Source organism: Furipterus horrens, unplaced genomic scaffold (assembly GCF_987537825.1).
Source record: "Furipterus horrens unplaced genomic scaffold, mFurHor1.1.pri manual_scaffold_3, whole genome shotgun sequence".
NCBI classification, from domain to species: Eukaryota; Metazoa; Chordata; class Mammalia; order Chiroptera; family Furipteridae; genus Furipterus; species Furipterus horrens.
Window position 1 is genome coordinate 155,425,453 of NW_028327173.1, and position 27,412 is coordinate 155,452,864.

Sequence of the window (27,412 nt, forward strand, 5' to 3'; positions counted from 1 at the left end):
TTGGTAAAGAAAATAGATGTATAAGTCCAGGAGCATAGAGAGTTCCAAACAAGATGGATGCAAAGATGCCCACTCCAAGACACATATCATAATTAAAATGCTAAAGGTTAAAGATAAAGAGAGAATCTTAAAAGTAGCAAGAGAAAAAAAGTTAGTTACCTACAGGGGAGTTCCCATAAGACTGTCAGTTAATTTCTCAAAAGACACTTTGCAGGCTAGAAGGGATTGGCAAGAAATATTCAAAGTCATGAAAAGCAGGGACCTACAGCCAAGATTGCTTTACCCAGCAAAGCTATCATTTAGAATTGAAGGACAGATAAAGAGCTTCCCAGACAAGAAAAAACTAAAGGAGTTCATCATCACCAAACCATTATTATATGAAATGTTAAAGGGACTTATTTAAGAAAAAGGTCAAAACTATGAACGATAAAATGGCAATAAGTACATATCCATCAACAATTAAATCTAAACAACAAACTAAACAAACCAGACCAGAGACAGAATCATGGATTCGGAGAGCATTTTGAAAGTTGGGAGATGGGAGTGAGGTGTGGGTGTGGGGGAATGGGTGAAGAGATGAGGGGATTAAGCAGTATAAATAGGTAGTTACAGAACAGCCGTGGAGGTGTAGAGTACAGGATAGGAAATGGAGTTGCCAAAGAACCTATATGCAAGACCCATGAACATGAGCAATGGTGTGGGGTTTGCCTGAGGGAGTGATGAGTGCTGGGTGGAGGAAGCAAAGGGGAAAAAATTGGTACAACTGTAGTAGCGTAATCAATAAAATAGAACTAAAAAACTAAAAACTATAGTAAGATATTTATGGCCTTTGGCCTTGTAAGACTTCACAAATTCATTTGGGTATAAAGGCACCCATATATTCTACTAAATTATCATCTTTGCAAGCCACTGTTCCTTGACCCAATTTAACTGCTAGTCTCTTTTAAATCACATTATTTATTCAAAGAAAGACTGAGGCTTAAAAAGAGTAGAAGCAGAAGGTGAAAATAAGGTTAGAACTCTACTGGAACCAGACCAGTAGATGGTTTCAATTTAATCAGAGAAGCATAACTTACCTGTTTACTATAAAGGGAAGCCAAGAAACTGAAGGATGTTAGAAGTCACAACAGTAAACCATCAATTTCCTGTCTAGGAGTAAGAATGTGTACGCTTTGATCCTTTTTTTCCAAGATTTGTCATAGTCATCCCTTCATTCCACTACCTCTTTCCCTCATACCTTAAACATTACAATAGCCTCTCAGCTGACCTAACTCTAGTTTCTTCATCCTGCTGTGAGGCAATCCCCTTAAAATAAAATGTCACCCAATTCAAACATTTCTATAAGTGAATCTCTACATAATACCTGCCCTTGAAGGATTCACAAAAAGGGTGGGGCAAACGTAGGTTTACAGTTATGAGTATGTGAAAGTTTACTTTTTAAAATCTTTACCCAAGGATATGTTTATTGATTTAAGAGAGTGAAGGAAAGAAGGGAGGGGGGGGGAGAGAAAAACATTTATGTGAGAGAAAAACATCATGGGTTACACCTCCTGTACACGCCCTGTCCAGAAATCAAACCTCCAACCCTTTGGTGCATGAGATGATGCTCTAATGAACTGAACCACCTGGCCAGGGCAAGAGTTTATTCTTGTATTATTTTTTATTAATTATTGCATTATTTTCCTACTTTTGACCTACCCTGTACCTCTCATGATTCTCATCTAAAATTCTCATCAGCAAAACCATTTGAAGGACAATTTATCAGTATCTAGTAGAGTTAAAGAGGCACCTACACTTTGACCCAGGGATTCCCTTGCTGAGAAGCTAACTACTTCCTTGTGTGCTCTAAAACTTGTACTCAAGGAGAGGAAACATGTGTAAGAATGTTTGCAGAAACATTATCTGAAATAGAAAAAAAACCTACAATGTTTCAGTTTTATTATAAAACTTTTCAAATAAATAAAAGTATATCTATGCATATACATGTATACATGTATGCATACAAACACACACTCCCATATGACCATCACCCACATTCTAAATTAAAAGTTGGCCATCTTGCTTCATCCTTACACCTTTCCAAAAGAAAAAAAAAAAAAAGTACTTTAAAGCTTACAAGTGGCATTTGGTTGTTGTAGCCCTAAATCCTTTTTATTCTAGGACAATTCCCCTCCCCCTCTTCTACCTCGCCTCTATTTAAATCTCCCATGACATTAAATGACCAGTTCATCAGTCTGTCATGTTCTGAATTTTTCTGATTGCTTCATTTCTTTTTCATTCTTTCATCTCCCAAATTCTTATAAACTGGAAGTTAGTCTACAGTTGACTAAATTCACATTTTAAATTTTGGACAAAAATATTTCATAGTTAATGCTATATACTTGATATTGAATCACATCAGAAAGCACATTTTTTGGTTCCTTTTTAGTGATACTAAGATTAATAATTAGGTTGGTGATAGACTGATCCTTCCACTGTAAAGTTATATTGTTTTGTTTTGAGACCAAGTAGGACTCTGTGGAGTTTTACTTTGGCACTATATGAATACCCAATTCCCAATGAATCTTTTGTCTAACAGTTTTAGCATCCATTAATGATCCTAGCCCAAATCAACTATTTTATAACAGGTTGTAACAAATCACGACTTTCTAATTCTATGATTCCTCCTATATTTATTATATGGGATTTCTTATTAACTGTATACAGTTTCTACTAAAAAGGTACTTCAAATGCTTAATCACCAACTTTCAGAGTAAAGAATAGGTATAACAATCATCTTCATTTATTAAAAAATGTTTATTGTTTTATGTTGTTTCAATAAATTACACTTATTCCTTTTTTATGTTCAAACTGTCCCAATTTTAGCCAATTGGAGCCTCTTTAGATTGGCTTTTCTGTCTTTAAAAGCTTTCCTGCTTCTGGCACAAGGTGCTCTAGGGTCACTATGTATTTCTCCTGCCCCAGTCCTCAAATCAGTCATTGCTTTGAGGAGCCCTGGATTCTAAGCAGAAGTGTTTAAAGACCAACATTAAGATAAGAGAAGTACTCATATCTACCAAAGTGACACACTTGCTTCTAAGTCCTTTCAGTGAACAGAGCTATGAAATATATATATTTGAATAGAATTAAGAAATACATTTTAAATAATAAATTTGTAGACATTTATAATTCAAATTAAACATTATCAAGTTTTTGACTTAACTTATTTAATTTTATATCACTATTGGCTTCTAATATATAAGCATAAAAACTTATTGGCTTTATCCTACAATATATGTCAACTGGTATCAAAATAAAGATACCAATATTACAATTAACAATTAAATGAATGAAGTTTAAGGATTCTTTTTGTACTTAGTATACATACCATCTACTGTTGAGCTCAAATCACTTGATTGTTTTTCTCCATGTATTTAAATAACTTTTTAAGGTTCATTTGTTCAAGCTTGTTCTCAATTTTAAGAATTGTTTTTATTTTGAATTGTTATTTTTAAATGTGTAAAATATTTCCACAATTCAAAAATCAAAGGTACCATTCTGGTGGGGAATACTGTTAATGGAGAGGTTATGCATGTAAGGGGGCAGATGGTGTATAGGAAATCTCTGTACTTCCCCTCAGTTTTGCTGTGAACCTAAAACTAACTACCCTAAAAATATTGTCTTAAAACATCATTTTGGAGTTAACTTGGGAAATGTGTACACTGCCCTAATATGTAATGATATTAAGGAATTATGTTGATTTTTCCAGATATAATAATGGTATTATAGCTTAAGTTTATACATCTTTAGTGATAAACACAATATATTTATGGATTAAATAATGTAATGCTCGAAATTTTCAAATAATTTGGGGATACATATTAAACTAATTAGCCATGAGTTGATTATTTTTTAAGCCGAGTAACAAATACATGGGAGATCATTATACTCTTCTTTCCTTTTATATATTTAAAGTTTTCTATACAAAGGTTTTTTAAAAATTTCCCCTCCTTCTACATAATTTAAGGACCTTAGAACATAAAACCCCCACTTTTCCCCTTCTTTGTTGCCTTTAAATCCATTAGATATTTTTATTGCTTTGTATCAACTTTCATTTTCCAAATATGTATCATTTTCTTTACTTTTCAGCTCTTCATACATTTTATTCCTCTGTTGTGGGATCAATTTCATTCTACCCAAAGTATATCCTTTAGAATTGGACTAATATGGTACATGTGGCTATTTAAACTTAAATTAATTAAAAACTCAGTTCCTCAGTTATACTTGCTACAGTTCAAGTGCTCAGTAGCCCTACGTAGCTTATGGCTATAATGCTGGACAGCACAGACAAGTAATATTCTCATCATCACAGATCTCTATTTAACAGTGCTGGTTTAAATGATCTTTACTGGGTGAGAGGTTGATAACAACATGTTTTTGTCTAAAATATCTTTATTTCATCATCATTCTTTAAAGATACTTTCGCTGAGTGTAAAATTCTAGATTGGCAAGCTTTTACCATTTCATATTGCAAATATCATTTCACTAGCTTCTGAATTCCACCATTGCTGTTGAGAAGTCATCTGTTAATCTTAATTCTTGTTCCTTTGATAGTTACCTTCTTTTCTCTGGAAACTTTTAAGATTTTTCTCTGTCACTGATTTTTTTGAATTTCATTATATGACTAGGTGTGGATGTATTTTTATCTTGATTAGGCTACGTTTTAAATTTTGAATCCTAGTTTGGTATCTTTCAATGATTCTGGAAAATATCAGCATTGTCTCTCTAAATGCCCCATATTCTCCCTCCTCTTCTTCTGAAATTCCAATTAAAATATTCTTACGCCATGCTCCTGTCTTCTATATTTTCAATCTTTTGCCTCCAAGCTACATCCTGGAAATTTTGTCTGGTCTATTCCAGGTCAATAATTTTTCTGATGTGTCCAATCTGCTGCAAACTACATCATTAAGTTATTGTATTTTTTATTTCCAGCAATTGCATTTTTTTCAGATCTACAGTGCCACTTTTTTGTAGTTTCCTATTTTTCCATCAAGTTTTTCATTTATTTCTGTAAACACAGTAAGCATGGTTTTGTTGTGTATCTTCTAATATATAATGCCTATGAAAATATTTTTCTGCTGCCTGTGGTTTTTGCCTATGTTTCTTTGTTTCCTTGTATGCTTGGTTATCTCTGTGTGTGGTCAGTGTCCTTGAAAAATTATTTGTGGGAATGCCTAGGATGAAGGAGTATTCCTCCAGGGAACACGTGTATTTGCTTCTGCCAAGCTCCTAAGGGACACTACCAGTCAGGGAACAATCTAAATTAAGTCGCAGCTTAAGGATCTCTTACCTTGCTAGGTAGACTATGGCCATAACTTTATAAAGATTTTTGTTTCCTCTCTCTTTTTTTTTCTCCTGCTCTGCTCAGTGCCAAGACAACTTGTCTTGAAGTCCCTTGATAATCGGCTGGGAGGCAGGCAATGAAAGAGGATCGGGGGTTAGCTCTGGTTCATCCTTACTTCTCCAGTTTAAACATATGGAGTCCAATCCTGGTAGGGAAATACATCTTGTAAGACTTTATGTGTCCATAGGTTGGGTAGGTTATGAGTCTTAATTGCTGTCTGCCTTACCCCACAAAACTGATGATCAGAAATCTAAATTACCTAAATTTCTTGATATCAGCAAACATATTCAGGGCAAAAGTGGCTTCAGTTCTTCAGGTATTCTGCTATCCTCTCAAACTGTAGCCCAAACCAGTTCAGCATTTCTCAAGCTGTGTTTCCCAAAGCTCCAGAGGAAGACATTACTAAAAAAGGCAGCAGGTAAAGAGGTAAGCACAGGTTGGAGGTGACAAAACAGTTTCGCCCTCACTTAAACAAGATTATCTCCAACTGTTATGGGATTCTTTATATAACATTATTTGTACTTTTTAAAGCATTAATAAAACTATTTCCATTAAAACATCTTCTCTTTAGGTATAAAATGGTTAAAAATTTAAATATCAAGAATTACTTAACAGCCCTATTTTATTGCTATTCCACACCCAAATCCTTATTAACATAAACACAGAAAAAACTACTAAATTCATTTGCAACTCTTGACATTATCTGCTTTACCTGTGTTCTCCATTTTTTTTGACTCTAGCCTAATATAATCAGGTAAAAGTTGTATGAAATAAATCAAGACCTTAAAAATCAGATTCTGTAATATAACTCATTCAAATAAACTGTAAACTCCAAATTATATTGCAAGAGCTTCTTTTAGGTAGCACCCATAATGCTGTGACTTCCTTCCCCCATTAGGGTAAACCTCTCTTATATAGTTACTCCCAAATGTACTGTAAAAAATACTCTTGTCCTCTACTGTAAACTTCCCCTAAACCAGTTTTTTTTTTTTTTAAGTATATTTTATTGATTATACTGCTACAGTTGTCACAACTTTTTTCCCTTTGCCTCCTCCATCTGGTACTGACCCTTACCTCCAGCAGTCCCCTCCCCCCACCCCATAGTTCATGCATGGGTCATGCATATAAGTTCTTCAGCATCACCCTGTCCTGTACTATTCTTAAAATCCCCCTATTTTGTTCTTATAATTATGCTTCTTTATCCCTGTACCATTTTCCCCTTTCTCCTCCTTCCTCCTCCCAGCTGATAAACCTCCAAATGCTCCCCATACCTGTGATTCTGTTCCTGTTCTGGTTGTTTGCTCTGTTTGTTTACTTTTTAGATTCAGTTGTTGATAATCATGAGTTTGTTGTCATTTTAATGTTCAAAGTTTTGATCTTCTTTTTCTTAAGTCCCTTTAACATTCCATGTAATAATGGCTTGGTGATGATGAACTCCTTTAGTTTAGTTCCCTTGTCTGGGAAGCACTTTATCTGCCCTTCCATTCTAAATGATAGTTTTGCGGATAGAGTAATCTTGGTTGTAGGGCCTTGCTTTTCAACATTTTGAATACTTCTTGCCAGCCCCTTCTTGTCTGCAAAGTTTGATAAATCAGCTGACATTCCTATGGGAACTTCTTTATAGGTAACTCTGCTTTTCTCTTGCTGCTTTTAAGATTCTCTCTTTATCTTTAACCTTCGGCATTTTAATTATGGTGTGTCTTGGTGTGGTCCTCTTTGGGTCCAACTCATTTGAGACTCCCTGTGCTTCCTGGACTTGTATGTCTATTTCCTTTGCCAAATTAGCAAAGTTTTCTTTCATTATTTTTTTCAAATAAGTTTTCAATTTCTTGCTCTTTCTCTTCCCCTTCTGACACCCCTATGATTCAGATGTTTAAAGCCATGCCAGAGATTCCTAATCCTCTCCTTGTTGTTTTTTCAATTCTTGTTTCTTCTTTCTGTTCCAGGTGAATGTTTATTTCTTCCTTGTGTTCCAAATAGTTTATTTGAATCCCGGCTTCCTTGCCATCACTGTTGATTTCCGTGTGTGTGTGTGTGTGTGTGTGTGTATTTCACTTTATATAAGCTTCCCTTCTTCCTTTATTTTCTGGCCACACTCAGTCATTTCTCTGAGCATCCTTATCCCCAGTGTTTTGAACTCTACATCTGGCAGGTTGGCTTTCTCCATTTTCTTTAATTCTTTTTCTGGAGTTTTGATCTGTTCTTTCATTTGGGCCATATTTCTTTGCCTCCTCAATCTGGCAGCCTCCCTGTGTTTGTTTCTGTTTATTGGGTAGAGTGCTTTGATTCCGTGCCTTGGTAGTATGGCCTAATGTAGTAGGTGTTCTGTAGGATCCAGTGGCACAGCCTCCCCTATCACCCAAGCTGCATATTCAAGGTGCGTCCTTTGTGTGAGTTGAGTACACCCTCCTCTTGTAGTTGAGCCTAAATTGCTGTTGGCAGGTCAATGGGAGGGATGTACCCAAGCCAGTCAGCTGCAAGAACTGGCTGTGACCACTGACCAGCGTCCGCTGTGCCCGAAGCATCAGCTGTGCAGGGGCAGTGTGGTGGTTCTCTGATGCAGTCTGTAGCTGTCCACTGGGTGCGCTGGCCCTGGGCTTTCCCGGGTGATACAGGCCAAGGTGAGGCCCAACCTGTGTTTTGCTTGGGGCACCCTACCTGAGCTATGAAGCAATCTGAGATGGCTGCTACTTTTGCTGGGCCTGGAGATTCCCAGGCAAATCCAAGTTGTGAATCTAAACTGGTTGCTGCTAGTGCCAGGCCCAGAGCTCACTGAGGCCAGTTGCTACTTGTTTAATAGGACTTAGGAAGTTGTGAAGCACGAGCAAAGTTCAGCCGTTTATATGGAAAAGTAGCTTGGAGGGGCCCATAAGTTTGGGGAAGCAGAGTCTCGGGGTTCTCTCCAAGGTAAGTCAGACAGTATTAGCCAGGTTGATGGAGTCTCAGATATGGCACCACCTTGCCAGCTCTGTGTCGATGGATGTGGTTTCTTTAATTCGTAGTTGTTAGACTTCCATTCCACTTGATTTCTGACAGTTCTTGCTGATGGTGGTTGTATATTTTAGTTGTAATTTTGATGTGGTTATACTAACAGGCGAGCCATGTCTGCCTAGGGAGCTATCTTGACCAGATCTCAGAACAGATTTTTTTTTCTTCACAGGCAACATAGAGTCACCATGTGTGCTTCACTCTTCACAGTGAGTCCCAGTCATCACCAGTTTTAATATTGTTTTAAAAATTACAATAAAATCTCATCTACCCTAAAGATCACTTCCTCATTTAAAGCTATTTTTATTTCTTCCAATTTCAGATACCAAAAGATGTAATTAAATTGGAACCATGCTGATATATCAAGTTCCTGCTTTCCCCATGAGCTATGTACTTATCAGTTATACAGTCTCTATTTCTCTATCTACATTCAATCCATGCATACCAATGTCCCTATTTGACTGTAAAATTATGACATCATTACAGAGCTGTTCTCTATAAAACCTAGAATGTAAATTTCTATAATCTAAGGATAAAAAATATTTATTGATAACTATTTAATATTGATGTGTAAGATAAGGTCAAGTTCCATATCTAAAGCACATAAATTATATACACACACACTAAACTAAAAAGGAGTAAGAATTTTTCAGTTTGCATGACCAGAACTTCTATGCACATGCCAACACCTAACCTTCCTTCTGTACTCCCTGACAATGCTACCACCCTCTCTACCTCACAAATCAGAAATCTAGGAGGTATCCTCAACTCTTTCTTCCCCCTTATGTCTCAACATACAGTTTGTTCATCAAGTCCTTTAGGGTCTAACTCACATCTCTTTTCTCTTAATCTCTTTTTTGGATAGACAATTCAAGTATTTTCGTATAGTTCAAAAATCCAAACAATGTATACATTTAAAAGTCTTAATGAAAGCATTTACACTATTTCCCACCCTCCTTCCAGCCACAATAAGTAACCACCTTCAACAGTTTCACGGGTGTCCTTCCAGTATTTCCATAATTACCACAAGACAGGATTACTACATACTGTTCTGCACTTACTTTTACTTAACACATCCTGGAGACCTTTTTTCCTATTAGTTCATAGAGAGCTTCCCCATTTTTTGTACAGCTGCTTAGTATGCTATTGTGTGCATAAGCCTTATTTTATTATAGATGGACACTACTACTATAAACAGTGCTACAGTTAATAACTTTATAGATGTGTCATTTCATTTCGTATAACTGTAAGATGAATTGCCTTAAGTGAAATTATTGGAACAAAGATAAATGCAAATGTAATTTTTATAGATACTGCCAAATTGCCGTCATGTCATTTTTAAATTAGTCAGTCCTTTTCTCACCATTCTCTTTGCCACGCATTCTTCTGCCTGTATTAATGAAGTACCCCTTAAGTGGTCTCCCATCCTTCTCCAGTTATTGTCCATCCTACTGCCAAACTGATCATTATTTTAAATTAAGTTTTACATATACACATATAATATTCTAATTTTAGAATGTTAAAAATTACTGAAAAGGTTTAAGTTTCCTCTGATCATCCCTCCTTATCTCAACACCCAAAATTCAAACCTGTATCCACTACCCGTGAGTTAACCACTATTATCAGTTTAGTATTTATCTTACTAAACTATATTCCTTGCTATTGCATGAATATAACATAATACTAATTAGGGTTTTTCCTTATTTATATAAATGCTATCATATTACATACACTACTCTACAACTTATCATGCAAAAGGTTATGTAATTTATTCAATTTTTAATTGTTGCATGTTATTCCATAGTATGAATATACCAATTTACTTGCTCATTTTCCTACTTATGACCAGTTTTGCATATTTTTCCCATTTTCTTACTACTATAAATAATGCTGCAATGAACATACCTATACATGCCTCCTTATGCACATATAGAACTATTTCTCTAGTGTAGAAAATGGACAGGTTTGTTGGGAATAGCATTTTAAATTAATAGATACTACCAAACTACTAACACCAATTTAGACCCCCAAAATGGCTATATAATACTCCAAACAATAGTTTATAGTATTTATTATTACCTTAAAACATAGCCAATCTTCATATTACTAAGCTTTTTAAAGTTGTGCCTGTGATGGGTTAAAAAAAATTATCTGTTTTAATAAGTAATTCTCAAATTACTTATGTGATTGTATATCTTACCAAATGTTTGTTGGCCACTGATATTTCCTTTTCTGAAACTGCTGTCTCATATTCTTTAATTATTTTTCTATGTCACTTTCTTTTTAGGAGTGCATTATATATATTTCTGGTTTATTATATATGTTGCAAAAATTCCTCTCAGTGTGTTTAAAATTTCTATATTTTGAACAAAGTCTTAAACTGTGGTCAAATTTATCAAAATAGCTTTCTAAAACATATATTAATCATGTATTCCAATCATCTATAGAATACAGTAGGATTTAACCACATGTATATTTAACTTGAAGTGAAAAATAATTAAGGAGTTGGCCACCTACCATTCTACTTCATAAACAATAAGTCCCAGAATTAGCCTGAAATGTGAATCTCCCATTTCTTAAGTAGGTCTCAGTTCTCAAATGTTTCCTTAGAGTGAATGTCACATTGTAATGGGTCAAAGTTTAATTAAAAAAAAAAAAAACTTTTTTATTTGGTACAACTTAGTCCATAAATGTAGGCCAACTTCTTCTAGGGCACAATTGAGAAAATAGTGCTATGTTTCACCACTAGAGGTAAAACTAGCTATATTGGACTTATTGAGAGATGATATCTTTATTTCCCATGTGGCAACTTCCTACAAGTAATTTTGACTATACATGATTTCACCTAATTGCAAAATCATTGAATAAGTGATGACCCTACTGCATTTACAACCATTAAGGATCTGGCCCATGCCACACTGTAGCCTCATAAACTCACCACTTCCCCCTTGGATTTTCATGATACTATTCCTTTATATGTTATTCTGCCTGAGTAGTCTTTTTCCTTATCCCAATTTACCTGACCGAATATTCATACTTTTCCTCCAAAACCCAGTTCAGACTTACCTCCTAAAAAAGCTCCCCTTGCCCTTTTCAGCAAAAAAAATTAGTCATTACTCTCTCATTGTGCTCTGAGCATACTTCCATTAATATATATAAATCCCACCATATTATGAACAATTTGTTTACAAGCTCTCCTCCCCATAAGCTTCAAGAAGTCATATGCATATTTCAGTATCTAGCAGTCTCTAGCATCACACTCAACAGCTCTTTGCTAAATTAAGTCCTCTCGATTCAGCACTACAGTAAACACTAAAAACCTACACACAAAATAAAATTGAAATTGTACACATGCACACACACAATACACACAAACACAACAATGTGTATACATAGTAAAAATGTAAAATCATTTCTGTTGATCACAATAAAAAATAACTTGGAGGGAGGCAAAGGAGCAAAAATTAGGACAACTGTAACAGCATAATCAATAAAATATACCTAAAAAAAACCGTTAATCTTGTAGATTAAGCACACCATTGGAAAAAACAAAAATAAATGCTTGCTGTCATTTAAAAAAATAACTTGAAACCTACTTCCATAGTTGCTGAGTGCAGAAAAGCTTTAAATTATCAAACAAAATGATGTAGTTAAGGAAGCCTTCGCCAATGAGTCTTAACCATCTGAACTGTGCACTATACCTCATCCATCACTCCCGTCATTTTTCTGCTCTAGTCAAGCCAAACACGTTCCCACCTTAGGGTCTTGGATGGACATGTTGTTTCCTCTGCCTAGAAAGCTCTTCACTTAGATAAATGTATCCTTTACTCCTTCATTCCATACACCCAAAGAAAGAAGCTTTCCCTGATCACCTAAACTAGCAACCATCTCCCACCCTTATCCAGTTTTATTCCTTTTCATTGCACTCATTACCACCTGACATTTGTTTACAGTGTCCCTCCTCCTCCTACCCCCAATGTCAGCTCCAAGAAAACAGAGACTTTGTCTTCTGTTTTGTTCATTACTATAACACCAGAGATTAGAACAGTGCCTGGCACAGGGCAAACATTTCTGAACAGGCTTTGACAGACAAGGAAAAGGAAAAGGAAAAGGAAAAGGAAGAACACATGGAGCTGTGCCTGAACATGGTATATTACAGAAGAAATACTAGCTTGATAATAATGTTAAGGAGTAAAAAAATAAGGTTGAAGAATATAATAAGAAAAGGTTTGAAAACGAGAAAGTAGAGTTTGGACTTTATCCTACAGACCATTGGGAGTCATTCAACACTTTGAGCAAATGGTAATCCATTCAAACATTTATTCAGGGCAAGTTCAACTCACTTTGCTTGGCACAACACAGAGTGCAAAGGTCAATACCACATGTTTTCCCCTCAGACTGATTAGGTTTAGTATCAGTGGGCTCAAAAATTTTTTCAGGAAAATTATTCTGGCAGACATATGCAAGACGGATTTAGAAGAAGGAGACTCAAGTTAGAAAGGTCAAATAATAGGCAATACAGAACCCAGAATAAGCTGAAACCCTAAAGAATAACCTAAAGAACTGTACTGACTGCTAGATATAAGAAATAAAGGAGAAATATTTATCACAGAACACATTAAGGTTTAAGCATGATGATGATGATAAAACTAACAAAGAAAATGAAACAGATTAGAAGCTGGGTAATAATAAATCTAAAAGTGATGGAAATTCCTTGAATCTCCCATTGGACATACTCAGTAAACCACTGGGACATACAAACCTGGAGAGAACACATTTAGGAGGCATCAGCATATAAGGCATCCATCTGGTAGGAGACAAAGAGGGGAGGAGAGGACCAACTACTGAAGGGAATAATGACAGTGGTAAGAGGATCGTGAAACAATAAACAGAAAGTAGTGGTCAGAAAGGTAAAACCAGGGTGGCACACAACATGACAGGCAAGAAAAGAATGTTACGAAACCTAGGTAAAAGTCAATATATTCATTCATGCATTGCATAATGACATTTCGGTTGACAATAGACTGCATATACAATAGTAGTCCTGTTAAGATTATAAAGGAGCTGAAAAATTCCTGTCATCTAGTGTTGGTGTAGCAGTCCTAATGTCACAAGTTTGTGGTGATGCTGATGTAAACAAACCTACTGTGCTGCCAGTCATTATAAAGTGTAGCACACACAATTATTTATAATGCATAATACTTGATAATGATAATATACTATGTTACTGGTTTATGTATTTACCATAATATATATTATTGTTATTATGTTAGAGTGTACTCTAATTATTTAAAAAAAAAAGGTTTGCAGAACACACTCTCACTTTCTACCAAAGATTGTGCCTCCCTGCCTGAGCTGAAACACAGATGTCTCACCAAAGCAGAGGGCAACAGACCAGCACAGCACAAAGCAGACTAGGGAGCAGAGCAGAACTGTCCAACCTGAGAGGGCCCGGCCTCAGGGCTGTTCTACAGCCATGCTATTTTCACAGGGGTGCTGCATTGCAATTGAGCTGTTTGCACTGAATTAAGTATCCTTCTTCATCACACACACACACATACACACACACACAGTTTGCTGTAAAAAAGCATGCTGTATTATGACAGCAGTAGCCTCATACATCCCATGTTTACTGTGTCTCTTGATTGCATCATTTCTTCTTGTGCTTGATTTAATCTCATGTTGTTTTGTACAGAGACACGTACAGGCTTGTAGCCTAGAAGCAATAGGCTGTACCATATAGCGTAGGTATGTAGTAGGCTAGACCATTTAAGTTTCTGTAAGTGCATTGTATGATGTTTGCACAATGATAAAATCGCCTAACAAATGTATCCCCTCCATTAAGCAGCATTTGACTGGATGAGTAAAATCAGGATGAATACCACTGGCAAGAAGGATGTCCCTTAAAGTAATAGTCTGAATATGACATTATATAATTATAGCAAGTAAGGGAAGAAATAGTAAAAAAGCTAAGGGCAGCAATTTTAGCTAAGATCTTTAAAATTTTTTTGGAAGAGAAACAAGGGAGAAAGCTGGAAAGAACAGTAGTGACAGATAATCAAAAGTTGATTTGTTTTTACTCCCCAAATAGAGAAATCTGCACCTATGAGAGAGGACCACCGCGAACCTCCCACAAAATGGAATTATCTTCTGGAGAGCAGGACCCTTGTAGTGCAGGCTTCCCCTGCTAGGTGAGTGAAGAACCCATCTGCATCAGTGTACCAGCTGGCATTGTGTGAGAGGCTGCATTCAGCTTCAGTTAATTTTTTTTGAAGACTGTTTCAACGCATTTTCCAATTTCATGATAGGTGATTTACAAGCACACCTGCCCACACCGCGCTGAGTGTTCAGCCATTTTTGACCAAAGGCAGCATAACCCCCATGTCGCACCCTCCCTACTCACCGATTTCATCCCAGGCAACTCTTTTTGGTTTCACCGGATTAAAAAAAAGTCCTCAAAGGGAAATGTTTTGCCCATGTGGAAGAGGTGAAACAAAAACAGCAGAAGCCCTAAAAAGCAACAAAATCGAAGGTGGCAGCATAGGTAGACATGGCTCACCTCTTCCCACAACCACATCAAAATTACAACTAAAATATAGAACAACCATCAGTCAGAACCATCAGAAATCGAGTTGAATGGAAGTCCGACAACTAAGAAATCAAGTTGAATAGAAGTCTGACAACTAAGAAATTAAAGAAACCACATCCATCTAGACTGAGCCAGCAAGCTGGTGCCACATCTGAGACTCCATCATCCTGGCTAACACTGTTTGACCCACCTTGGAGATCCCTAGAGACTCTGCTCCATCCAACTTATGGCCCACCCAAGCTGCTTTTCCTTATGAATGGCTGGTCTTTGCTCGTGCTGCACAACTTCCTAAATCCTATCAAACAAGCAACAGCTGGCTTCAGTGAGCCCCAGGACTGACCAGCCAGACTAGATTCATAGCTTCATTTCACCTGGGAATCCAAGCACAAGTAGCAGCCATCTCAGATTGCTTTATAGCTCAGGCAGGGGGGCTCCAGGCTAAACACAGGTTGGGACTGACGTTGGCCTGCACCTCCCAGGAAACTGCAGAACCTGTGCACCCAATGGAAAGCTACAGACTATGTTGAAGAACCACCACCCTGCCCCCACAGAGCCGATACTCCATGGAAGGTGGAGGTTGGTGGTCAGTGGTCACAGCCAATCATTGGAACTGACTGACCTGGGTACATCCCTCCCATTGACCTGCCAACAGCAACCAAGGCTCAACTACAAGAGGAGGATGTACTAGCTCACACAAAGGGCTCACCTCGAGTACCCAGCTTGGGTGATAGAGGAGGCTGTGCCACTGGACCCTACAGGACACCTACTACATTAGGTCACACTACCAAGTCATGGAGTCAAAGCAGCTCTACCCAATACATAGATACAAACACAGGGAGGCTGCCAAAACAAGGAGACAAAGAAATGTGGCTCAGATGAAAGAACAGATCAAAACTCCAGAAAAAAAGCTAAAGGAAATGGAGATAAGCCAGATGCAGAATTCAAAACACTGATTATAAGGATGCTCAAGGAACTTAGTGAGGCCCTCAACAGCATAAAAAAGATCCAGGCAGTAATGAAAGATACGTTAATTGAAATAAAGAACAATTTATAGGGAAACAACCATAGAGTGGATAGAACCAAGAATCAAATCAATGATATGGAATATAAGGAAGCAAAAAACAACCAATCATAACAACAAGAAGAAAAAAACAATTCAGAAAAATGAGGATAATGGAAGCAGCCTCTGGGACCCCTTCAAGTATTCCAACAGTCACATCATAGGGCTGCCAGAAGGAAAAAAGAGAAAAAAATTTGGAAATCTATTTGAAAAAAATAATGAAAAAAATCTTTCCTAATTTGGTGAAGGAAATAGACATGCAAGTCCAGGAATCACAGAGTCCCAAACAAGATGAATGCAAAGAGGCCCACTCCAGGACATATCATAATTAAAATGCCAAAGATTAAAGATAAAGAGAGAATCTTAAAAGCAGCAAGAGAAAAGCAGTTAGTTGCCTACAGGGGAGTTCCCCTAAGAATGTCAGCTGATTTCTCAAAAGAAACTTTGCAGGCTAGAAGGAACTGGCAAGAAATATTCAAAGTCATGAAAAACAGGGACCTACAGCCAAGATTACTTTACCCAGCAAAGATATCATTTAGAATCAAAGGGCAGATAAAGTGCTTCCCAGACAAGAAAAAAAGTAAAGGAGTTCATTATCACCTAACCATTATTGCATGAACTATTAAAGGGACTTATTAAAAAACAAGATGATCAAAACTATGAACAATAAAATGGCAAGAAATAAAAATAAAAAAATGTATCTATCAACAATTGAATCTTAAAAACAAACTAAGCAAGAAGAACCGGGACACAATCATGAACCCAGAGAATGTTCTGATGGTTGCCAGATGTGGGGTGGGGTGGAGGGGCAGGGGAGAATGGGTAAAGAGTGAGGGGGTTAAACGGTATACATAGGTATTTACAGAATAGCCATGGGGATGTAAAGCACAGTATAGGAAATGGAGTAGCTATGGAACTTACATGCATGACCCATGGACATGAACAATGGTGGGGGTTTGCCTGAAGTGAAGAGTGCTGGGTGGGAGGCGGGGGGCAAAGGGAAAAATCAGGACAACTGTAATAACATAATCAATAAAACATAACTAAAAACATAAAGGGCATCAAAATTGACAAGTTCAAGAACTGTATTGTCTCAATATCAAGAACTGTTTTGTCTCGAATAGGCACATCAAATGGAGAGTATTAATACTTTGAAGGTGACTGAAGTGTAAACATTTAAGAATACAAAATTTTTTATAAATAAATTCTGGGTGTTTTGGGGTTCATCCTCATACTTGAATGTAGGGAGTAATAACCATTGCAAATACTGATCAAATTGATCAGAGGTGAAAGATGTAGCAGCAAGATTCCTCCAAAAGCAAAAGATTCTATTACTACTTCCATTCAGTTTACAAAATAAAAAGAATAGAGATTTTCCTGGTGACAATTTTTTAAAATGTGCATACTTGTACTCTTATTTCCTTTTTCAATTAAGTAGAAATCAATGACATTTTTTAAGTTAGAGTAAGAAGCTATATGAGACAACAGAAAAATATGAGACTTATAAAATAATTGCCAAGAATTAGTAAAGGCCCATTGGAATTGTTAAGCATATATTTAGTGTGACCAAAAATACTTTCATAATTATTCACCATCTTCCACAAATACACTGCAACCTATGAGAAAAACAGAGAAAATAGATGGTAGAAAGATTTGACAACAGGAGCCTACCAAAATATGAAAGAGGTGACTCATGTCACATTCAGGCTATATCTAGTACATATAGGAATAAGCTAAAGGCAAGAACTTGAGGGACTCTATGAACGGAACAGATAAAGGAACCTAGATGGAGTAATCACATGGGCAAAGGCCAAAGAGTTTACACAAGCCAGTTAGGATGCAAGGGAAGTATTTTTAGATCACTCACTCACACACCTACTGTTTACTATGATCTGATTGTTTGCGTGTCTCCCCTCACTCTCCAAATTTGTATGTTGATCTCCTAATGCCCAAAGTGATGGTATTCTAATACCTCTTAAGGTGGGGCCTTTGGGGTAAGGGATTAGGTCATGAAGGCACTTAGACCATGAATGAGATTAATGCCCCTTTGAAAAGAGACCTGAGATAGATCCCTTGCTCCTTCCACTGTAGGATTATACAACAGAGAAGTCTGCAACCTGGAAGAGAATTTTCATCACAGTCCAACCATTCTGGTGCCCTGATCTTGGACCTAACAGCTTCCAGAACTGTGAGAAATAAATTTCTGTTGTTTATAAGCTACTCAGACTTTGGTAGTTCAAATGGACTAAAACAGCATTACTCACAACAGCCAAGATATGGAAGAACCTTAGTGACTGCTGATCTGTGAATGGATGTTGTATATATACACAACAGAATATTACTCAGCCACAAAAAACTGAAATCTTGCCATTTGCAACATGGATGACCTGGAGGATATTATGCTAAGTGAAATGTCAGCAAGAGGAGGACAAATATTATATGATCTCACTAAAATGGAATCTAAAAAACAAATGAAAAAACAAGAGACTCATAGCTATTAAGAACAAACTGATGACTGGCATAGGAAAGAAGGTTGAGGGGATGGATGAAAAAAAGTGAAGAGGAATAAAAGGTACAAACAGGTAAAAAATAAATAAATCATGGATATTTAATATACAGCATAGGGAATACAGTCAATAGTTTTTTAACTTTGTACAGTGACAGATGGTTACTAGATTTATCATGGTGATCACACTGTAATGTATATACATGTTGAATAACTACGTTTTATACCTGAAACATAATATTGTATGCAACTGTATTTTCATTTAAAAACTCACCTGTTTAGATACATGGTAAGTGTTGTAGACACAAAAGAGTAGAGAAGTCAGGTTTTTTGCTATTTTGCTTTGTTTTTGTGACACCCTGAGAATATTTATCGTAGCCAAAATACACCCACCCACCTTGAATCTAAAAGCAAAACACAGCACGATTTTTCCTCAGGGCATCCAGTCTACTCAGAAAAGACAGTGAGAATAAACAGATGAGTGAATATGAAAAAGGTAGAGGCAAAGATCATTCTTACTATCCCCTTTCCCCACTCTAATCAAAATTACTTATGAATGGATCACTATTTCCCTTGTTTTCAAATTATCTTAGGAAAACACTTAGAATTATGGCGAAAACAGCATTTACAAGTGAATTTATGTGGAACTGTTGTCCAAGTTCAAAATACCATGAAAGATCTTGAGAAGACAGCGGAGTATTTCACATAAAAAACTGAATGATTAGCTTAGCCAGACCCAAAATGATGATGAAAACATGAAAGATTAATTTGGGCCATGTCAGTCTTCCTGGTGGAAGGAAATTATATAGATGAGAGAAGGGTAGATGAACACAAAGGCCAGACTGCAGAATGCTCCTGAAGATCTTATGATTCCTCCATGTTTGGGTATGAAACAGGTCATGATCACTCCAGCTCCCACAATAATTAGATTAAGAATCAACACATGGAAAATGCTAGGATAAATGTCACGAAAATGTGGCCCAGTAGAGCCAGCTAGCCTAGGAGTGGGTACACAGTCATCATCTGTTCTATTATCATCTCTGGATAATGGTGGTGAAGGAAATGAAAACAAAAACCAGGACTCCAGTATAGAGATAAGTTCACGCCACCAGCATATAGGCAATGGACAAGTTCCTCAATTTGTTTTCTTTGTTCTTGTTATTCTCTAAGACTGTGATAATACAGTTATGAATAAAGAAAGAAAGGGTAAGCACTTCAGTCAGCTATAGAAACTGAAATCTTATCTCTGGAACAAAAAAATTCTATTGATGTAAACCAATGAGATTCCAAATGAAATTCCAAACAGCCTTCAAGGTGACAAGAAAAATCATAAAACGGACACTGTGCCTAGGATATTAAAATCTGAAAAGAAAAGGCGGGCAATTTGACACTGAGCAGCAGCAGGAGGAGTCCTATGGGGTAAAAGGACACTTAGACTTATTCCACCACTTTTTAAACTGTTGCAATCCCATGTCATTGGCAATGTAGAAGATCACAGAGCCATTGTCCAGACAGCCACTCCCTGCACTTGGACAAGTCACAGAGTTGCTACCACTGTTACTCAGTGCAGCATCTGTGTCATTAATGTGATGAATAAAACTGAAAATAAACTTTCTAGTATTAAAAATTAGACATAAGCACCTAACAAACTATCATTGCTCCAATCAGAGAAATCAAGGAGAAAAGGAGACTCAACCACTACCCAAAATAGGCAAAATAGTATCTGCAATATTCCCAGGTAGTGGAATCCATTGATGATATCATAGCTTGTGACTTCACTACCCTGTAGCACCAATAGTGTTAAAAGGCCCATCAGCATGATGACACACATTCCAGTAGTAAATGTAGCCTGTTTTATGTCCCATGGAATACTTAGTATAGATGTTCCCATCATGTTATTCCTAATCATAAAAATGGGTACTAAACTGGTGTTTTTCCCATACCCTTCAGTGTAACAGTGAAGTTTATAAGCAAAACCCAGTGGACTGTACTCAAAGCTTGAGGAGGCTACAGTCTGGGGCAATCAGTGCCTTGCCTACAGGAGCAGTGAGCCAGCTGTAGTAATGAATCCTCTTTTTCATGGCAGAGGCATGGTCTTGCTAAACCTCTGAATGACATCATTCGCATTGATGATGTTTGTGGGCTCTATATAGAAAGGCCTTTGGATCTTAGATCTGATGAATCAAACTGAATATTCATAGGTCCAGATGTATTTCATGGTCTACCTCAGGGATAAGAAAATGCCTAGAATCACTCCCATTTTTATTAGACTCTAAGCACTAAGTCAGTCCACTTTCCTAAGAAGCCACCGTTTCACGTGTGTCACTGGGAAGTGGGGGTAGGTAGAAGAGGGGAATGGAGGGGAATGGTGATGGAAAGAGACTTGACTTGGGGTGGCAAACACAATACAATATACAGATGATGTTATTATAGAATTGTACACCTGAAACTTATATAATTTTATTAACCAATGTCACCCCAATACATTTCAATAAGAAATTAACTAATTTAAAAAAAAAGAAAGAAATGTCTTATCCCTCAAGTGGAATGAGACAGAAAAAAAGCTAGCTGGACAAGAGGAGCTCTCAAGCCTCTTCTAGAAGATTCACACTATGCAATAAAATCACAGTATCTGTGGGTTTTGCATATTTTTTAATCAAAGCAAATGGAAGTGAACATTTTCTACTATTCTCACTTTTTAAATCTTTAAATTATGGATTACAAAGCTATGTAACATGAAAATGTTTTAAAAAGTAAAATAGGACCCAAAATTGAATAGTCTACATGTTCCTTAACTGCAATTCCAAAATCAAAAAAGAGGTCTGAAACCCAAAATAACTTATTTAGCAGTAAAAACCTTATCTGAATTGACATGAAGCAGAGATAGTAACATGTATAAGAGGAACTCTGCTGAAGTTATATAACATTATTACCTTGACTATATCCAAAAACATTCTTAATGCCAAAACCTATTAGACTCCAGGGGTTTCAGTGGGCTATGACCCCATAATAATTGCTAACAGTCACTGAGTTATCAACTATGTGTCAGACACTGTTCTGGTCACTTTATATGAAGTAACTCACTTAATCCCGCAAACCACCAGGAGGGAGGTATATAATTACCTTTATTTTACAAATGAGGAATTTAGGCACAGAGTGAATAAATTGCCTAAAGTCATATAGCTGGAGTGTGACTAGGCCAGAATGAAAACATTGAAAAGATTACACATAAGTTGAAGAAAACATAAAATAGAGAACAGCCCTCGCTGGTATGGCTCAGTGGACAAGAGCATTGGACTGTGAGCCAAAATGTTGCCAGTTCAATCCCCTATCAGAGCACATGCCTGGGTTGCGGGCCTCTCTTGCACATCGATGTCTGTCTCCCTCTCTTTCCCCCTCACTTCCCATGTCTCTAAAAATAAATAAAATCTTTAAAAAAAATAAGAGGACTGATTATTATGGTAGGGTGATAGGAGTAAGTGATATTTTTCTCTATTCAATTAATATTTTACTTCTATAAATTGTAAGGAAAACAAAAAGTACAAAACACTTCATGCAAGTATCGATTCTCATTTATGTGAATTCCTAACTTGCATCAATCAACTGCATAGTATAAAATCCAAACTCCTAAGCTTGTTAACATCTTTAATTTTTAATTGACATATAACATCTTAATCTCTTTAATTACAATATACAATATAAATTCATATGTTAAGAAAACCTGAATAAGAAAAAAAAATAACCACCTATAAATCTACACTCAGAAATAACCACTGAAAAACGCAAAAAAGGAAAAGGACTCATGGACATGGGCAAAATGCGGTGACTGTGGGGGGTGAGGGGGTGGTGGTGGAAGAGGAAAATGGTAATGAAAAAATACAATAATAAATAAACTATTTTTTAAATTTTTTTAATTTAAAAATGTAGCACATCTCTTTCCAGTTGCCAATATATTTGTTTCTTGAACAAAACAGATTTTTAAATATTTTTTTCACTTCCATACACCAAGACATGTCTTTACATTCTTCTAACATCATTTTAATGACTAAGCAGTATCCCACTGCAGGGATATATCCCAGCAATGAGTGAAATATTTAGGTCACTTACAATATTACAGGATAACAATCAAAAGTCCCTTGCTCTGGAGTCAAACCACTTGGATCCAAGTCCTGGCTCTACCACTAACTCTACTATTTTGGGCAAGCTACCTCAGCTCTACAGCTCAGATTTCTCTTCTGAAAAATGGGGAGATTACCTACTTTGTGATTAATGGGAGGGGGTTTAAATATGTTAATACACAGCTTTTATCATCAACAATGCTGTAACTGGTATGCTCACAAGCTACCAATTTAATAGTATCTTTATTACATCGAGATAAATGGAAATTTCCACACTAGAAAGCTTTTGAGTCTGTTAAATTACAGATGGGTTTAAAGACCTCATCATATATCTCTCTCACTTATCATTTCTCTTCATCCAAGAAGGTAAAAACCATGATCCAGTTAAGCTAACCAGCCTGTTTCAATTAGCCTTTGCTCCTCTACTTTTGTACCTGCAAACTTAAACGTATTTCATAAAATCTCAAAGTTTGTAGAGAACTTAAGGATACCAGGCCCAAATCCTTCCTCAGCACATAAACTCTTTTACCCTAAAATCCCTAACTTTAACACTGTGAGAGTGGACAACCTACCACCTAAAACAATACATATTGTTTAATATTTATTTTTAGAGAAAGGGAAACGATGTGTGAGAGAAACATCCATAGGTTGCCTCTCACATGCCCCAAACCAGGGACCTGGCATGCAACCCAGACATGCTTGATGGGGAATAGAACCAGCGACCCTTCCCTTTGCGGGATGACATCCAACCCACTGAGCCACACCAGTGAGGGTTATATATACTGAGTTGAAGAATGTTTTGTTGAAAGAACGTTGACATCTGCCTCCTTCTAACTTCTACATATTGATCCTAGTTCAAACCTTATCTTTCTGTGTGACAGGTTTCCAAATATTTATAGACAACTATCACTTCTTAGATAAACTTCTCTTCCTTGCATCACGGTTTTTCAACCTTTCCATCCTTTTCATTTCCCCCATGATAAACATCCTCTGGTTTTGTAAACTGGAGTGTCTACCATCTGGGGAACTTGAAAAAAAAATACACAGTGGTCCACATACTATCCTACATAAGCTTGCGTCTCTGTGGATGTTTTTCATTAGCTCGCCAGGTGAATCTGATGCTAGTTTGAGAACTGATACAAGGTCCCACTTATGATAGTATGCTACCTAAAAAGCTGACATAATGTCCCAGGTATAATACAACCAGTACAAAGTGGGGCTAACACCATGCTCTTCATATATGATGTCCTACCAACTTGAAGATGACATTTACTTTCTTTAAAAGATTATACTAGTGTTGATTCTACAGTTAAAATAATCAAGTCTTTTCCACATTCTCTATTTGTGTACTAACATCTTGGGCCCTAGCTGCCAACCTTTACAATTATTCTCATTAAAAGGTAAGAGAATTAGGGCTAAGAGTTTTAGATTTCTATTCCTAAGTGTATCAAAGGCCCTGCATATGGATTTACCTTCAGTGGAAAACCACCTCATGCTAAGCCTGTACACTTATATCATGGATATATTTAGTCCAAATAAAGGTGTACTAGCCCACCAAAGACTGAACTGACAGCTGATTACATCAAAGCATCTTCTCTGTGCAGAGCACTGTTGTCAACACTGTGAGGATACACAAGCACTAATACTAACAGGTTTAATAGATTTACCTTCTAGAGAGCATGATGGAACATCTTCAGAAAATTTAAGTATAATGCTAATTACAGCTGTAGACACATTAAGTGTTATAGACGTATCGATTACTAATTGAAAAGTTGTAAAGCCAAAGAAATGATATTCATTAGAAAACTAAGTTGCCCTCAACTGTAAGTTTTATTTGGCTTGTTTTCTAATGTTTGCAGAGAGAAGTGATGGAATCCATCAGTGAGTTCATCCTTGCTCAGGCTACTTGCAAAGGGACACAGCACTGCCAAAAATGCGCACTCGAAATGAAGCCATGCCCTCCTTGGTGTGGCTCAGTGGACTGAGTGCTGGCCTGAGAACCAAAAGGTCACCAGTTCAATTTCTGGTCAGGACATATGCCTTGGTTACTTACAGGCCAGGTCCCCCGCTGAGGGTGTGCAAGAGGCAACCAATCCACATATCTGTCGCACATGAATGTTTCTATCCCTTTCTCCCTCCCTTCCACTCTCTCTTAAATATAAATAAAACCAAGATCCAATTTGATATTTATTTTCATTTGAATAGCAAACATCAAAAGTATACCTGGCATTTTCTAACAATTACATGAAGAATGACCAGATGCTTCCTGTTGATAGAACAGTACAGAACTACAGACTGACAGAATCAGACTAGAGTTCACAGAAACAACTGGAAATGAATTTAGCTTCATTTCAAACCATTGAATCATAATACAGCCTTAAATTTTCACATATTTACAGTATAATTGCCCCCCAACGTAGAAAACCCAGACTGATTCAGAGATCGAGAACTGGAACTCTATAACAGAACTCTTTAAGTAACAGAGTTAACTTGAAGGCTAAATACATGCATTACAAAAGTACTGTTTCACCAAATGTTTCACTGCAGGATTCCTTTTAAATCTAGAGCCCCTACAGTGCTTTGAAGTGTCCTATCTTCAAAAATTACATTTACATACAAGGTTTCACAAGCACATCTAATACCAAACTCATGTTTTATTTGTGTACATCATTAGAAATAAGTCATGGAATTAAAAATTAAGTTTAATTACTTAAAACCTCTTTAAATGTTCCCAAGTCTCCACAGGATCATATGCAGATTATGCAATCCTGATTCATGATGTTGTTTATGCAACTAAATGCCAAACTGAAAAAAGTTAAAAGCCTAAGAAGTATAGAAATCACCCTTTTGTCCATATTCTTAAAATGTGTCTGGTATAATATCCTGATCTGACTTTTAGGGGGAAAACAGGATAGAAATGAAACATTTCTCAGGGGAAAAAAGGGGGGGGCAGTGGGCATGACTATACAGTGGCTTGTTCCAGAAGTTATATGGTGAGATACCACAACAAACTGAATGCAAATTTAAGAATCAGCTGTCTTCCAACGTACGTTTAAAATGACTTGTGGAAATGCAAAACAATGTCACTCTTTGCCCAATATGACACTTAACATGTAATGAATTTATTTTTCAATACCTAAAATAGAGGAAAATTAAGAAAAATAGATAAAGCTGTCTTTAGTTTCCTTAAATTCAAAGTCTGAGCTTGAAAGTGGAAGTGTCAAGGCTGATGGTAATATGTCACCGAGAAATTTAAATCAAGCCGGTGGGTCTCTCTGTGAGATAAAGTAAACTATCCGCAAAAAGAATTTTTGACCACTAACTTCTAACAAATTATAGTGCATCTTTAATTCTGAGACAGCAAATTACAAGGACCCTTTACTGGCTACATTAAATCATTTTCCAGATAAAAACTACTCCAGAAAGTAACTTGCCTGAATCCAGACAGCAAATCAGTGTCCAGAGAAAACTTAAAATGTTTCCACATTACCAAGCTCCCTTCAGAAGCACTGTGGTCTCTGCCTCTCCTTTGAACAGATGTCTGCTTGCCACAGTCCAATCAGGTTTCAAGCAAGAGTATGTGTGCTGCAAACAAGCTTCAAGTGGGAAAACACACACAAAGCGGGCCTACATCATTCCTTTGGTTTCAGTTTTCACGTTGCACCCTGGAGGCTAGGCATGCTGATTCAACATGATAGGAGAGCGTCAACGAAACACACTTAAAAGACACACTGATTAACAGTGCCCAGGCAGAAAAGAACTAGCAAAATTCTCAACTTCTTTCCCGAAGCCAAGCACCCGCAGATCCCGGTGGCCAAGTCCCAAAAGCAGGTCTCAGCATCCAGAGTGACAGGCTTCGTCCCCACGGGACTCCGGTCCCCGAGGCCGAGACAGTCGCCGCGGCAGCCCCACGCGGGGCAAAATCGGCTCTCCGGTTAACCCTGTCTGGACCAGCCGCTCCCGCCGCGGCCCGAGCGCCCTCCCCGGCCTCTGGGACTCAGCGGCACACCAGCCCGGGCCCGACTGCCCCCGCCGCCCTTTTCCCGCTCCAACGAGCCCAGCGGGCCCGTCGTGCCGCCCAGACAAAGAGATCCGCGGCTTCTGAGGTGGCGGGCAGCGAGGCCCGGCCGCTTCAGCCTCTCTCCCCTGCCCGCCTCCCGACGCCTGCGGAGGCCCCACCGCCCCGGGCCAACACCATCCTCGCCCGGGGGCCGCCCCTCGGGACAGGCCCGGGAAGTAGCCGCAGGGAGGCCGCGGCTCGCCGGGGCCGAGGAGGGGGCGGCAGCCGCCACCATGTCTGCCCGCCCCTCCCAGAAGCGGGGTGCCCAGTGGACAATGCGCGGCGGAGGAGCGGACGGAACGGGCGCCCAGGCCGACCCCGCCGACCCCCGCGGAATAAGCGGGGCCAGGAGCCCCGGAAACCCGGCGCCTTAATGCAATAAACAGGAAATCGCGGGGATGATCTGGGTTCCGGGGGAAGTGGAATTATTTTTTACCAGCGAAGAGATCAACTTCCACATCCGGTGGTAACAGGGCCCTACACAGACCCGCACTGACCTGGAAAAGCTTCGGGAGCGGCGACGGGGGAGCAGCAGGAGGTGGTACGGGGACCCGAGGCGCTTCGTACCCGGCCGGGCTGACGCGGCCCCGCTACACACAAAGCGCTTCAGCTGCACAGGGCGCTATTTTCTGAAAATGCCGCGTCTGGTCGGCGCCCAAAATCCCCACCGAAAAGTCCCCCGTGCTGCGCGCGGAGGGACACATGGTG

At 38.0% G+C, this 27,412-nt stretch overlaps 1 protein-coding gene and 1 pseudogene across 3 annotated transcripts in view; both read right to left on the reverse strand.

The window, feature by feature from the left end:
• The window catches only part of GABPB1 (GA binding protein transcription factor subunit beta 1), a 57,103-nt gene extending 29,691 nt beyond the window's left edge, over nt 1-27,412 (reverse strand). For 2 of the 3 annotated variants that reach the window (XM_090270587.1, XM_090270589.1), the window contains exon 1: nt 27,202-27,412. The gene's annotated coding sequence lies outside the window, so the exon portion shown is untranslated. Of the gene's footprint in view, nt 1-5,329; nt 5,529-5,642; nt 5,761-27,201 lie in introns of those variants that run through there. The other variant, XM_090270588.1, reaches the window with a different exon arrangement.
• Nucleotides 19,228-20,622, reverse strand: LOC150016466 (neutral amino acid transporter 9 pseudogene; annotated as a pseudogene).